At 40.2% G+C, this 16,140-nt stretch overlaps 1 protein-coding gene across 2 annotated transcripts in view; it reads right to left on the bottom strand.

Moving 5' to 3' along the window:
- sema5ba (sema domain, seven thrombospondin repeats (type 1 and type 1-like), transmembrane domain (TM) and short cytoplasmic domain, (semaphorin) 5Ba) overlaps window positions 1-16,140 on the bottom strand; it is a 148,543-nt gene that overhangs the window by 87,628 nt on the left and 44,775 nt on the right. The gene's annotated exons all lie outside the window — the stretch shown is intronic.

Below are 16,140 nucleotides of genomic sequence, written 5' to 3'. Positions count from 1 at the left end.
TTTTCTTTGTTTTTCACAAGTTGGTGAGGTAGATGTCAGTCACTTTGTGACGCTCAAAGAGGTGGTGGAGAAAAGTTGGGACATGTATTTACCTCTGTACATCAAATAAAATCACACTTTTAGAGCAAATCTGCTTAGATTTATCAAATAAAATAAAAACCCAGCGAATAAAACCCAGTCAGAGTCAGGACTTCAAGTCCACACTCTGTGAGAGTAGATGCAGTCCAAAGAGACACACTGCACAGAACACACACACACACACACACATGCATGCTTCCCAGAGTAAATGTAATCTCCCCCAGTCATAATGTATGAGTCCACAGTGTGAAGCTGAAACCAGCAGTTCATCATCCGGCCCCCTCTACATTCCTGACTCTGTTAGCTTAGCGAGGTGTAATATCATTAAGTAAACACTGCATCTACAAATGCAAAGTTAAAAATCTGCCAGACGAACCCCACGCTGCTAAATTGAAACAGGGTCAAAAGGTAATTGGAAATCATTTTAACACAGTGTACCAATTGTGCTTTAGATCAAAAGTGTGTTTTATTATACACTTTTCCTTATCTGCAAATATTATTTTTCTGATAAACAGTGTATATATTATGTACTGTATATGCAATATTCCCATGGCTGGAGGCTAAATGTATATATTATGTACTGTATATGCAATATTCCCATGGCTGGATGGCTGGAGGCTGCAGTAACTTTGATGTTTTTCTTCGGCTCAGTCATTGAAAGTATATTTAAATTTTAAAGTTGAGCGTGTGTGAAAGAGTGGGAGGCTGGGCTGAGGAGTGACATTTTCAGAGTAGATTGAAAAAGCGTTAGCATAAACTTTTCCTAATAACTTTGGCTCCGTTTCATCTCTCTGTAGTGTTTTCTCACTAATGCTTCAATCAATAACAAATTATTAGCCTGGTTGAGTTGCAAATCAAGCACACTGGCCTGCCATCAATTATCACTGTCACTACAGCTGCTAACTAATTAGGGCAATGATCGACGCCTATGTTTGTCATCACACAGAGGAGTCCACGGGTCTCCTGGGCACTGTCTACTGTGGATTGTACTGTGTACTGTGTACTGTACTGTGTACTGTGTATCCACTCAGGCAAACTGAAGTATGGGAAAAAACTTTAAAGCTTCGCTTTAAAGAAAATCCAATTTAACCTGTGAGTCCACACCTTTAAAATACACTCGTCCATCTCCACCTGACTCAAACAGCAGTGAAATTGATTTATTTAAGTCAGACTTAATGGTCCAGATCAGGGGTCCTGAACTCAAAGGAGCAGCGGTCCACTGCTGCTATTGTCACATCAATGGAGGTCCACATCAGTTGTATTTACTGCATAACACAACAGTGCAAAGCAGGAAAAAATAATAATAAATAAACAAAACAATTGAAAATAAATTTTTAAAACTCCACAGATAAATGATATTAAATAAATGATTGACATGTAGTTGCAGGTCGCGTTTGGAGGCTTTGTGGCCTGGATGTTCAATTTTCTATTGAACTGTCTGTTGAAAACAAGACATTTGTGAATAATTTAAGCATTAGCCAAAAGTGACCAAAATATTAGCAAAGACTGCTGAAGCTGAAGATTTTGTCCAAGGGGGAAATGAGGCCAGAAATGATAAACAGTGAATTAGCATTAAGCTAAGCAAAGGGTTGCCAAAAAAGAGAGAGTACAAAAATAGCTAAAAGGTAGACGGCTGAAACCCAAAGATATTTACAACATTTAATAAAACTGTCCCATCAAATACTGCGGTCACAGGAGCAAAAACAAAAAGTTGCTTTCTTTCCTGGTTGCAGTTTACTGAGAGGAAAAACACTGAGATCTCCTGAGATTTATCAAACCACTGCAGGCAGAAGTCAGACTTCTTGAGAGTTGCTGTTGTTTACTGAGCAAACATGAACTCTGGAGAGTGTCATCAAGATGGATCATGTGATCATGGCTAGAAGGGCTACAACCGACCTAATAACTGGTCTAATTGTGACCTAACTAAATTACTGCACAAAATTAAAAAATTACACATAGACCCAGTGCGGGCTCTTGACAGATTTCCTGCATCTGTACATTCACAGACAACTTCCTTCCTGCCCGCCTGTATATCTGCTCTTAATTTACAACATACTGTTCACTGTATTGTAGTTGTTGGGAAGACATTGATATATTGTATCCAGAGTGACATGAGCCTGGTCTGTAATAGGTACCTCCAGTTAAAGGTCTCCTGTAAAGACTGTAATCCTGCCCAACGACCAAGTAAACTAGCAGTTAGCTCTCACTGCCGTTTCTTCCTCCTCCTCTCTTAGGTTGTGTTACCTGTAACCCAAACCTGGGCTGGATCCCATTACAGAGCAAACACTGAGGTACACTTGATATAGGGCACCTGGACAAAAAGGAACTAAAGCAGTTTTGTTCATTTGGGGGGAAAAAAGTTGTAAAACACAACAAAATGTAAGAGAAAACAAAAGAAAAAAAACTTGATCATAGCCTGGTTTCTATTTTAAAAACACTTACAGTGAATCTGAGTAAATACATATTAATAGATAATCTTGTGAACCTTCCCTGCTTCTCTGTATATTTGATTGACGATAAATAGTTGGGACTTGAGTACGTGTCATGATTTATTGTAACAGATATTATTTGGATGAGGGATCGTGAGAAGTACAGCTCTGGCTTTTCTGAACATGGAAATGTGTCCATTTTATAAATACCTTAAGTGAAATATTTGACTGTTATTTGACTACTGCGACATTGGGCAGAAAGCAGAGTATAGTTAAAACTGTTGATGTTTACAATGTTGCTTAGAAATGTGTCATCACATTAATAATGAATTCTTCTTTTTGGCCTGTTTTACTATTTATGGACACCTCGACATGTTGACAGCATCATGCCAAAACACTGTTTTTTGTCTTCTGTTTCTGAGGCAGAGTCCATAATGTCAATGTGTCCAAAAGTTTTATATTAAAGTTAATATTAAATGATGTTTATATCACATGATATTTCTTTTTCTGATTGTTTCATAGCCAATGAAGCGTGTGATGTATCTGTATAACACACTAAGAAGACTGTATCTTCTTATACACACACAGAAACTGTAGAGGACTTGAAATCAATTGGTAAAAACATACCTTATACATAGACTGCAGAAAACAAGCAAAGATTTAATTTTTATTATCCCCTATGGAGCTCCGTTGGCAGGAACTTAATTCCCATTAAATCAGTGACTCCTGAAAGTCAAAGGCTGACTCTACATATCCTCTCATTAGGCTAAAAGCTGGACCGTGAGCAGGAAGGGCAGGAGATCGTGACAGAGGATCAGGACTCTCGCTCAAAGTTTTGACTTTGGTGGGTGAGTTATGCTGGCACAAATACACACAAAAAGAAGTGTACTGTCAGCAGCAAGGTGAGCCTGGTCTGTGGATGTAAGTCATGTCATACACTCACAGCAAAGTGAGCTACACAAACACAAACACACACACCTGCACGCAAGCACACACGCACGCTTACAGCCTTACATGCAGCTTTGAAAGCTGGCAGATCCAGCCATGGACAGCTGGTCACACTCTATCCTGGGTCACAGCGAGTGGGCAGAACTGGCTCCATGCTGTGTGCCAACTTCCACTCCTGAAAGAGAGTATGGTATGTGTGTGTGTGTGTGTGTGTTTGGGGGGGGGGTCAGTTTGTGAATGTGTGCTTAGACCTACAGATGGATCCTTAAAGGCACTCCAAAGAGGCCTGATAGACTCTATCCTATTTCCTCTCCTGCTGTGCTTGGGATTAGCAGGACTTTTTCTGCAAGGTACTGGGACGATCCATACTTCTGAGGAAATACTGTGTACACACACACACTCACTAAAGCGCACACACACATATAAAAAATACACTGACACACTGCATGTCTTTAAAGAGACTCACTGAGCCACTGTTTGCTCATCAGTCATTCTGTTGGACGTCCTCCTGGAAACATCAGTCGATTAACTGTGCACTATACGCTGACGACTATGTGCTGAGTACTGACAGGTATTTTTTGTGTGTGTGTAGAATGCATTAATACATGTGCAGACACGTCTCATTGTCAATAACTTGGCAACCCATGAGGAGGGAGGCAGATAAGAAAACAGAGAAAAACATTTAATTTTTTTTTTTTTTTACACAGCATCACCGTCAGAGCTCAGACTGTTGGTGTGTAAAACGGCAGGTAAAAACACAAAGTGTATTTTGTGAAAGTTCAATGACTTCTTCATACACGGTGGTGTGGTGTGTACTATAGAGAGGGAGTTCAGAGTCGGTTTATTTAGAAGAAGTGGAATCGTTATTTACTTTCAAATTGAAATGTACACGTGTTCCAGGAGTTGTTTTGTTTAGAAAGCCTTCAGACTGGTGTTGACTCCAAGCTGTGGTTCTTATTTAGTGCTTCATCGTGACTTTAAATCCTACAGTGGTAGGAGGACGATAACACTAACAGTACTGACATGGTAATAGTGAATACTATGATGTGTATTATTTTTTTTAGACTGAAGAAGGTTGTGTTTAAATGTTTAACTAACAGACAGGATCTGTTCGTATGATCACACCTCTAGATATTAGTTATTTACATGTGACAACAGTGCCTTCCACAATGATGATACAAATTGCAACATCCTGCAAAGTATTCAACACCACACCATTATCTGTCACCTCACCATCACCAGAGTTAAACATTCAACAGTGTCTATGACGGAAATAATTTATTCGAGAAACTCTCATAATGGATTTGCACGTGTTGGTAGTTTCATTTCTTTTTTATTTCACTCACATTGTTAGGGTCAAACCCAGTAGATATGAGTGAGGGTGGGGCACAGAGTTGTCAGACTGACATCCATCAATACAATACAGCCTTGTAACACTCATACACTGGGATAAGTAGAACAGTCCAATCGACGAACCCAAGTGAACTGTAAGTGGAGTTTGACTTAAATCTGCATGTAAATGTACTGACATAGTACTTCATAAAACAAGGGCCAAAGAATTTTAACAGCCCTCATTACTGCTCTTACCGTCTGAATGAGCAGGATGAAAGTCTGTTCTCTGAGCAGACAGCCAGTCTGCTGCTGTCCTCACTTAATTTAAGAACAGAGACTTTGGGAACTTTTTATCCAGATGGCTCATGTCTGGATCTTCAGAAAATACCTTTAGGTATTCAATTACTGGATATACAAAGTGCCATTAACTAATGAAATATATTAGAATTGAGTACTTTCTTGCCCAAGTTTTGACAATTTAACAATTTACAGTGAGATGGATTAATGTCTGACTGGGACACTGTCCTAGTATGAAGTAGCTCGGCTAAATAGTCAAAACATCCCAACTGTTCCTTGGTGCCAAGACAAATTTTGGAAACCTCTCCCCGGATAAACAAGGTAAGCTGTACTCTTTAAAGAATAACTCCGCTCTTTATCCAGATGGCAGTCGGTAAATCTCAACCTTTCCTGAGTGCAGGCTCCCATAAGTCTCTGCCAATGCCAGCGTGTATCTATGGCAACAGAGCAGCAAGTTGGTAGTCAACCAGCAGGAACCAGGTTGAATGTATTTCAACACTGTATTCCTGTGGGAGCTGCGTGCAACGCAGTGTGAGGAAAATGGAATTCAGAGGACAATGGAACACTTTAAGTAGACCAATGCACAACAAAATGTGTGGTCGTTGGGGAATAGTACCCTTCTATATACGTAGCAGTGGAAGGAAAACCTTCTAGAACCACACAGAAATTACATAGAAAAACCAAAAGGAAATACTGCCACAGGACTGCAAACACTATTAGTAACACACAGTACAGCTGTTGATGGAATAAACTAGTTGGAGAAAATGATTCTCCGACCAAATGGATACAGGTCGTGAGGTTCTGCTCACGGAAAACTGGGAGAAACACGTTCAAGATGGGCAAACTGCTAAAGCTAAAGCTGAAACACATACATAGGCTGATTAGCTCCTCTTGGAACACTTGAAGGCAGGTGGCAGCTAAATGTTAAAACAAAACAAAATAAGCCCAAACGGTTAATTGACTGCTGTAAGATATTTATGCCTGAAATAATAATAAAAAAAATCTTAAGATAAATCCAAAATTAGAACAATAACTTAATAACAAGCCAAAAATACAGAAGAATTGCTTTAACAATGCTAAACATAAGACCAATGAATAATAAGTAAAAATGAGAAAGCTAAATTAGCATGAGCTCATTGACGCAGTGTTTCCAGAAACAGTAAATATTTAGCAAAAAAACAAAACAAAATGACAACATGAGATTCAAACTACTAGCTTTAACTACAGAGAGGATTCAGTTTCAGGTGCAATGACTGAGACGCTGTGGTGACAGATGTGTGTATCGTCCTCCTCACCCTCCTCACCCTCCTCACCCTCCTCACCCTCCTCCTTGTGCCAGGCCTGAAAACTTTTCCCCATCTCATTTTTCACACCTTCCATCTAATTAACACTCCTCATTTGTTTTGCAATCCACCGTGCCTTTTTTCTTCTTCCACAACTCTGGAGACAGTCATGCACTGAGAGTCTGCAGCATTCACTGCACCTTTGGGTGGCCGTTTGCCACCTCATTTCCACCCAGCCTGTGAGGGGGAGTTCCTTTAATTACAAGTCAATGCTAACTCCCTCAGTTCAATTTCAACTGAATCCATTATGACACTGATTAAATTGCTTCCAGCCCACTGCAAATCAGTAAGAACTATTTTATACCATTTTGATGCAGAACGAAGAAAGTTTGATGTTAGTGTTGGTTTGTATTACACAATAAATATCCACACAGCTGAAAAAAAAGATTTGGTAATTTGGGCATGAGGGAGTTTCCAGGGAAGTCTTTCCCCAGACTTCTTGGAATCATTAGCAGTGATTAAACATCTTTGTTGAGCATCCTTTAGCAGGGTTTTCAAATTAAGCCTCTCATGAGCTTTATATGAATGAGGAATGTGATGTTTCTACAAAGCTGCTGTGATTTTTCCCAATGCTCATCATTAGCTTTTATGGCATAGGAATACCAATACTTCCCACCCTTCCCAGAGCTCTCAGGAATTCTCTCTCTCTTTCTTTCTCCCTCTCTCTTACACACAAGCAAAAATGAGTAGCAGCAGAAGGAAGTCACACCTGTTTTCTTTGGGAAGTAAGTGCAAGATCAATGCCTCCGTTCCTGAATGTAAATCAGGCAGGATTTACGGTGTAATCAAATACTGCGGAGGTCAGAGAGGAAGAGGTCCTCCAGTATGTGTGTGTGAGTGTGTGAGTGTGTTTGCATGTGTCTCCGTTTAATGAATCTAACAAATCAAAGCGACCTTATAACTGTGATAAACGCCGACAACCACACTATGGCTGCGTATTGCCACCATATTCCCATCCTATTCAACCCTGACCGCTCCTGTCCTCAGGGGGGTTCGGATACAGCAAAGGCTACATTGACCATGTCTAATTCAACTCAATAGCCTGACCCCACCAATCTCTTTAATGCCTGCATTGTGATGGAATGGGTTGGCGGTGCAGGGGGCAGTAACGAAGGGGCCCTCAAGGGTCTGTGGCGGAACGTCCAGACAACACAGTGGGAAGGAGGATGGAGGAATGTGTGGTGAAGATGGTTAAAGGATGAGATAGAAGACTGTGTCCTCCCTTTCTCTCTTCTCAGAAAGAGAGCCATGATGGTGGGGTCATGGCACACAGCCCTTGTTATTGAGTCACTTCGCTCATGCTTGAAAAGTCAGACACAACGGCAGCGAAAAAGCGTCTTCAGGGAAATGACCTCAGTGTGTTAGGGCCTTTTCTGCCACAGTGAAATATGTTTTTCTGGGATTTTTGACTCATTTCAAGGGCAGTTTTATCAAAAGCTGAGAAAACCGAGGTTTTTGCTAGAGTTGGTAGTTGTGATAGCGAATCCCGCTGGACGCTGGTGCTCAGACTCAGACAAGGAAATGTTGGATATTATAACTATTTCTCTAGATTTGAGCTGTTTCTTGGTCTTTTAGCAAACTCACTGCATCTCTTCTTAACGCTGCTGTCATCAGACAAACACTACAGAACTCCACAGCTCCAGAAAAACATTCACTTTTTTCAGTCCTTCTGCAATAATATAATATGTTTGAATGACCTTTAGATATATTTTCTCATTTAACAATTAGTCTTACTTTTTTCTTAACTGTACCTTGGGTTCTTTTAACTGACTTGCAGGTACTTTGGCTACACGTGTGTCAACACAAAGCCATCACTTTCGTTGCATCCTTTTGGAATATATCCTCATTTGGAATTTGGTTTCTGTCCCACAAAATATTTGGCTTACATTGATCCATTGTACTTCTACTCCTCAGTACTGCTCAGAGCCGGGCATATATATATACCCCTTGTATATCAACACATTGTCATCGACATATACAGACACGTATACAAACAAGGAAATTTGTCTTCTGCATTTATTTTCTGCTATCGTCCATTACGGGGACATAGTGAATGCTTTCGGAGCACTTTTGTTTGCTAAACACACCACAGCTGAAGTGGAATTTGAACTTACATCTCCCTGATATCAGACCCTCGAAACCCCATCCTTGTACCACTAGACTACTGGCTGCACAGGTGTGTGGTTATCTAATATGAGACGAACAGCTTCTTAAGAGTAAACGGTCACAAACTTACAACTAAGTAGAAACAGACGTCCTCAGATACAGAGCTACAGCTACCATTAGGTCTGAATGTCCTGGCTTTACTGCTTCTCGACTGTCTGCAAACAGTCCACATGCGGGGTGAGGTTGACCATAAAACATAAGACTCCTCTGCTCCTGCAGCAGCTGATGAAGATGTTCTCAATGTAACGTGGACTCCTGAGTGTGATGATCTGGACGATTTTACTACACTCCGCAGTGCATTTCTGTCAGCAACACAGCAATTCCCCATAACATACTGTAATGCAGCAGGTTAGGGTGCTGTAAAACTCACATTTGTAAAATGCGGTGAGGACCAGGACGCTCAGGTCTGTGTGCTTCAGCCGCCGCAGAAAATACACATGTTGCATTTCTTCTTTGATGCCAAAATTGTTCCTGTGCTGCAGTCCTCCACTCCCCCCTCATGTCTGCACTCATACTCATCATGGTGGGAGATCAATCCCACCACAGCTGTGTCATCTGCAAACTTCACAGTGTGACTGCTGCGGTGTCACACTGAGCAGTCATAAGCAGCGTGTACAGCAGGGAGCTCAGGACTCATCTCCTTGTCTGTGTGTGTGTGTGTGTGTGTGTGTGTGTGTGTGTGTGTGTGGCTCCGTGTGTTTGTGTATAAGTGTATGTGTGTACTGTCATCCTGGTATAGCTATAAATATAGGGACACATTTTGGGGACAGGTACTAGTTCAAGATTTAGTTTGCAGTTAGGATGAGGATTAGAGTCAGATTAGACATATAGTGTTAGGCCTATGTATGTTTGTAATGGCAACACTTAAGTTAAAGGTGTAATTGCGATGATTCAATTTACTCATGATTCACGTTTAGTTGAACACAGAGCTGAAACGATTGCAGGAATTGAAGAAGACAAACACGACAACCTTGGTCAACAGTTCTCAGACGCTCTCTTTTTTTTTCAATCTTTATAGTCTGCCATCTAGTGTTGTTCCACCTTTCACTTTGGCATAAAATCAGAAATTGTTTGGGGTAAATAAATAATTGTTTCCAGATAAATTGAGTAAAATTTAATAATTTCCACAAAGTTAGTTGGTAATCAGTTATTTTAACTGGGTTTTTTTTATGTGTCTGTATACTGCACGCGTGTATGCGTGCGTGTGGTGGCACTTTGGGTGAGAGAGAGAGTGGTACAACTGATGAGAAGAATGGAGTCCCTGTCTGGATTCTGTCTAATATCAAATCAAAGGCTGCAGTGGAGGCATGGCTTTATAAAAGCCTGGAGGAAGGCGACACCTGAGACACTGTGTGACAACTGAGATGTGACGAGAGAGGTTAGCAGGAAGACAAAAACTCTGACAGAGATGAAAAGACACCAGATATAGACACAGGTGATCCAGTGGTTTGTTCACTCAGACCACTGGATAGCTTTCCTAAGTATAGCCTTAGTCAGACTGTGGGGCTTCTTTGTGAAAGCCTATATGTGTTAGGACAAATCCAGTTTTCTAGAAAACAGGGTATTTGGTTGATGCTCATTTTATACTTTAATGGTTATCCTGAAGTTTGCTGAAGAAAACACCGTCTGACCACAGGGACTATATTGAAAACATTCAGTAGGCAAAGCTTTGCAATAAAAACTAAAATAATATACGTATATATATTTAATTTTTTAAAAATTATTTATTATTATTTGCTAAATTGTTGGCATGGAAAAATATATTATTTGAGATATTGTTACAGGAAATTGGACCAATGGTTAGAAATACAAGCCATACTGATGACCCTAATTTCAACTAAATGATTGCAATCTGAAGCCTTGTAATGTAATGAGTGGAGAGTCTTTGATTTACAGACAGTGATCTGAGGACAGAGGGACACTAACACTGGTCATTAAACCTATTTCAGACTCTATTATGTGAAGTGACTGACAGCCAGGACTGAGGACAGGCAAAACCCTGGATCTCTTTCTTTCTCATCTTTCACACACGCTCACACACATATACGCTGTCACAAGGAGAACTATCTGTGTGAGTCATGAGAGTCACGCACAGATTCTTTTCTTTCTATAGTCGTGAGAACATTCAGATACAAAAAATACCTATAAACTTATATAAATATATATATGTATATATATGTGTGTGTGTTTAACTATAGTTCTCAACTTCTAATTGGTTACTCCACTTACATTTTGGATGTGCATTCACCTCAAAACCAAAACTTAATTTTTGTGCAGCCCAAGTGTAATCAAAATGAGGAATTTTACACTCCAATCGTGTGGATCAATAAAGGTCACGTTCTCTCAGGGCTTGAATCAAAGTCAGATCCTGGGAGGCCATCACCAACATGCTGTTGACACAGATGTGTCCAGTAGGAGGCAGGTAGAACATGAGTCATGGTTTGTTAGCCTAAAGTGTTAAGTGTTAAATTGTACAAAAAAGAAACGTTGTGGATGTTCTTGTACTGACAAATCGTGGCCCAACAGTGAACTCTGGACGTTACCTGTGTTCAAGTACTTTTATTTTCTTATTCCCAGTGTTTTGGGCCCATGTTGTGTCACATCTTTCCTCTACAGTATAGAAAGTCTAGGGAACAGAACAACATCCTCTGTTTATAACCACACACCTGCAACAAACATCCATTTCACCCTTTGTCCACATCCTACATCCGTACTAACACACTCCGGCTGGCCCACAGAAACTCTATTATGATCGTACTGCAGCCATCAACCGCAGCCTCACACCTACACACACACACACACACACACACACTGATACTATAATGTGATATTACAGACTGTGTTCTCTCTCTGTGTCTACCTGATACTATTTCATTCATTGTGTGGACTGGGTGCACACACACACACACACACACACACACCACCACCACAGGTATGTATTGATTTGAACTCACCCAACAAGTTCAGCTCAGCCCAGGGAGAGAGAGGCTGATCATTTTGGCCGGTATGTATTGATTTGAACTCACCCAACACGTTCAGCTTATATCTGAGTCTGCTTATATGCAGACTCAGCTCAGACACAGTTCTTGGTCGCAACATTCTCACAGGCATCTAACAGGAGTTTCACACTGTTGTCAGTGTGTGTGTGTGTGTGTGTGGGTGTGTGTGTGTGAGTTCTGAAAGCAATTAGCTTATTTAATTACCACTGATGATTGGTTAGATATTCATGCGTTTTTATTAAATGAGTTTCTGAGCATATGCAAGTAATATAAACTCTAGGTTTTAAACAAACTGTTTAAATTTATTTTTCATTACAAATGCACCAAATTTGAATCCCGATGTACATCAGTCCAACAGTGATTAGAGATAAGTAGAAGTAGAAAAGTTGGTCATAAAAACCTGAGTTGATATCTTTTAAAGTTTGTCCAGTGAAATGCCTCATTGAAAAATCAGCAATTACACAAATTGAATAAATTAAAAACAATTAAAACATTGTTTCAAAGCAATAAATGTCTTTCTTGAGCTCAGGAAAAAGTGTTTTAGTTCAGTGCCATCACTATCATTGTTTTTGCTGCTTTTTTTTGACAAACTAAGGGAGTAACTTTAGTGCTGCTGTATATGTGTATAATCCTGTTCATTTATTATTCTGAAGTCATCGACTAGAAAAACCTCCACAATCTACCACAGAATATAATGAAATACTTTGCGCTACATTTTCAATTTCTAGGCCTTATTCCAGACCAGTGCCACTGTGTCCTGAGGTCAAAGGTTCAGTGTGCAGATGAGGTACTATTAGCAAACAAAAACCCCGAGACGTGACAAAACACCTACACAAAAGCTCTGACCAACACATTTCTATCATGACTCAGCAACAAAAGAGGGTTTTCCGACTCTCAGAGTGGAGGTCATCTATTGTTGAGCCAAAGGTCACAAAGAGGAGGTAACTGTGTTTTTCTTTTTGTGATGTCTGTGCAGACTCAAACTGACAATGGACTGGACTGAATTTCTAACCCTGAATTCAAATGTTTACTTCTTACATTTTTACATTTGTTAAAAGAAATGTGGTTTTCTAGGAATTTGAGGGTTACATGTTTGATTTAATATAATTTTCTTCAACACTGCAAGGTTTAGCCAAAATGGAAATGTATACAAAACACACAAATCATTTTCAGACAAATAGCAAAATAGTTACTTCTCCATCTCCCTCACTTTTTTCAGGATCTTTCCTGGAAGTATTTGAGTTCCTGGCAGTTTTCTGCCTCCTCTGACTCCATGATGAGTCACAGACATAGCAGAGTAAAAACAGCTGCGCTGATAGCAGCTGATAACACCAGATAGCATCATTAAACTATCTCCACACTTTAAACATGAAGGCGCTGCAGTGCCACTACCTATCTGAAGAAGTCCAGAGCAGCGCACACATATGGGAACATAACATAAACATGAAGGTGTTTGTGAGACGTGTAAGAAAAACAGCTGACATGTTGGGACCTGAGGCAGGCGTCAAATAAAACTCACAGGGAAGGACTGAGTAGGTCAATAAAATGATGGGCAGGTTCACCATGTTTGACTTGAAAGAGAATCTGGACTACAGAAATGTGATGTGAGGATTCAAAAGAAAGTATTGATGAGTGTATTGCTTCAGGAGCCAAAGTAAAATGGTTGTTAGGGCTGTCTGTGTTTCCCCTTCCTGTCATCGCACTCACCTGTGTCTCTGATTAGTCTCACTGGTGTCACCTGGTGCCCTGGGTAAATATAGACCTGCCTCACTGTGTCTTCGTGGGATCATTGTTCTGCAGCTGTTGTGAGTGGTCTGGTCAGGTTGTGTTCCAAGTTATTCAAGTTAAGAAGAGAATTCCACGTCCATGAAGTTTGGGGAAGAGCCCACCTGTGGGTTTGTTTGTGTTGTTTGTAGTTTGTAGTGTTTGTTTTATTCTGAAGAGACGTTGTTGTTGCTCATCCACGCTCTCTGAAGAACCTTTCATGTGTTCGGCAAATAGGTGGATCGTAGGCCAGATGTGGGCCACGGGTCACCATTTGAGGGCCGTTGGTTTAACCTGTCACTGTGTAGTGGAGAGTCAATAAAACATCAGGGACACCCTAACCTCCCCCCAGTAGGATTAGAGGGGAGCTGTTTCAGAACATCTTGAATTGAGAATCTTGAGAGGTTGGAAAGAAAGAACTAGAAACAAGAAATAGATGAGAAGAATATTTAAAAAGAGAACACAGAAAACCCTCCTTTTCTTAAGCTTGTCTACCAACGTTACAATCGACTGAGTGGGTCAATAAAACGATGAGCAAGTTGATCACATTTGACCTGGCAGAAATGTTGCTCTAAGTTGCCTCGATGTCCTCCCAAAGTTCTGTTACACTACATTCCCTGTACAAAATGTACTGGCAGTGTTTTTTCTATCTCACACTGATCTTAGCCTGGAATCAAACCTCCGACGTTCAGTATGAAAAATGATGCCAACAATACCGACTGTACTATTCGTCAGCCGCCCCACAAAATGTGTGTGTGCGGCACGCAACACAGTGCAAACCAAAACCCTCCAATAATTCATCTGCAGCTGATTATGATGATAAAGACGCCGCTGTGTTTGCTCATGTTCACACAGTTTACAGAGGTGTAGTAATTATTACAGTCTCACTTCCATACTGCTTGTGAAAATTTGGAATACTTCAGCAAACATGGTTGTTAAATGAAAGGGAGTCCATGTTTACTGGAATGTTTCAATAGTATTCACAAGGATGTTGTGTAAAGACTGTCAACGACACGTATTACATAGATGTTAAGAAATGTTTAGATTTTCTTGTTGGATTGTTTGGATTGACTTTTTAGTTTTCGAAAAAAACAAACAAAATCAAAGTGAATTATTTGTCATTGTGACACAGCACACCACGGCCACACAATGAAATGTGACCTCTGCTTTTAACCCATCACCAAAGTGAACAGTGGGCAGCTTTAAGCTCCCGGGGGACGGACTGAGTGGGAACAGTGCCATGCTCAGAGCAACTTGGCAGCTGGTGGACTCGAACCTGAAATCTTCCGGACCCAAGTCCACTTCCTTATCCGCCAAACCACCACTGCCCCAAAATGTATAAAATTCACTATATATAATTATCACACTTAGACAAACAGGTGTAGTTCAGGGATGAACGAAGGACGCCAAAGAGTAAACCTTTTCCACTGTATCATCCCAGTTGATTGGTATCTGCCCGCGTCGACATGGCAATTAAGTGCTGTGTCTGCCCCCTGCCTGTCACAGAGAGAGGGGGCGCGAGGTGTTATTAGCGGCACTGATCCACAGGCCGTGATCCAATCAGCTGGAGTCACACTCGGGGACAGACAGGGTGACAATGAGAAGGACCCGTCCGCCTGCTGCAGAGCTGGCTGTCTGAGACAGAGTTGACTGGATTCAATTCCACACAGTGACCTGATCACTCATCCTTGGTGATGGGACAGAGTGCATTAAAAAAGTGCCTGCTGTCACATACACACACACACACACACACACACAGCTTCAATAGTACACATCTACACAACTGCTATGACATGAACACAGACCTTACTGTAACTTTGAAAGCATTCTGAACAACTGTGATGACAGTGATGAATCTGGAGGCCAATACTGCACACACGCAGTACAATTTAGAAAAAGTGTTCTTTTTAAAAAAATATAGCATTTAACATTTCAGTTTATAGACAGGAAAAGAAACATAAAAGGAAATGTTAACTAGTAAGTAAATGTAAACAAATCTCCTGCTAGTTTGTTATAAATCGACTCCAATATAATATTATGTTAATGTTAAAACAAAGTGTGTGTTTCTTTTCGTTATGCAACAAGAACTTAGTTGAAACTGTCAATCTTTAAATCTGCGGCTTTATCTTATATCCTGACGTGAGAGTTTAGACCAGGAATATTCAAAAACAAATCTCCAGAGTCCACAAACACATTTTTCAATATGTCAACGCTCCATTTATTTCACTTTGTCAAGCTACAACTTATAATACTGTCATATTCAGGACAAAATGTAATTTTTATTCAAATACTGCAGATACTGAATGGAAATATAATAAAATGCCCTTTTCCATTCTGAATTTGACTAAATACTAAACTAAAGTTAAAGAAAACTTTCCTTTTTTAAAAATATAGACCAGCAATTATCATCAAATTATTTTGATTGTGTTGCACTTGGAGCTGTAAAAAAAAACAAAAAAAAAAACATAACAAGCTTTTCAGGAAAAGATAGAAGTTCAGAAATTCTGTTTCAAAGATGTTCTTCACAGAAGATCTTGGAAATACAGTGAATAAAAGTAATATTGCAAGTAATACTTTTGTAAGTGAGGACTTATACAATCACCCACTCGGAAACCTTTTTTTGTACGTGAACCCAATCACATTCAAAGGGAGTCATTCAATCCCACAGCTTCCAGGTGCAGCTAAATTTGATATTGTACATTGGGGGTTTGCAGTACACAGCAGCAGCTCTGTACCAACTCTACAAGCTTTGTTTATTTTTGTTTTATGACGCAGAGAAAAAAG

This window comes from Cynoglossus semilaevis, chromosome 16, assembly GCF_000523025.1.
Source record: "Cynoglossus semilaevis isolate Cse_v1.0 chromosome 16, Cse_v1.0, whole genome shotgun sequence".
NCBI classification, from domain to species: Eukaryota; Metazoa; Chordata; class Actinopteri; order Pleuronectiformes; family Cynoglossidae; genus Cynoglossus; species Cynoglossus semilaevis.
Note: the sequence above shows the minus strand (reverse complement) of the source record. Positions and strands in the feature narration are given on the sequence as shown.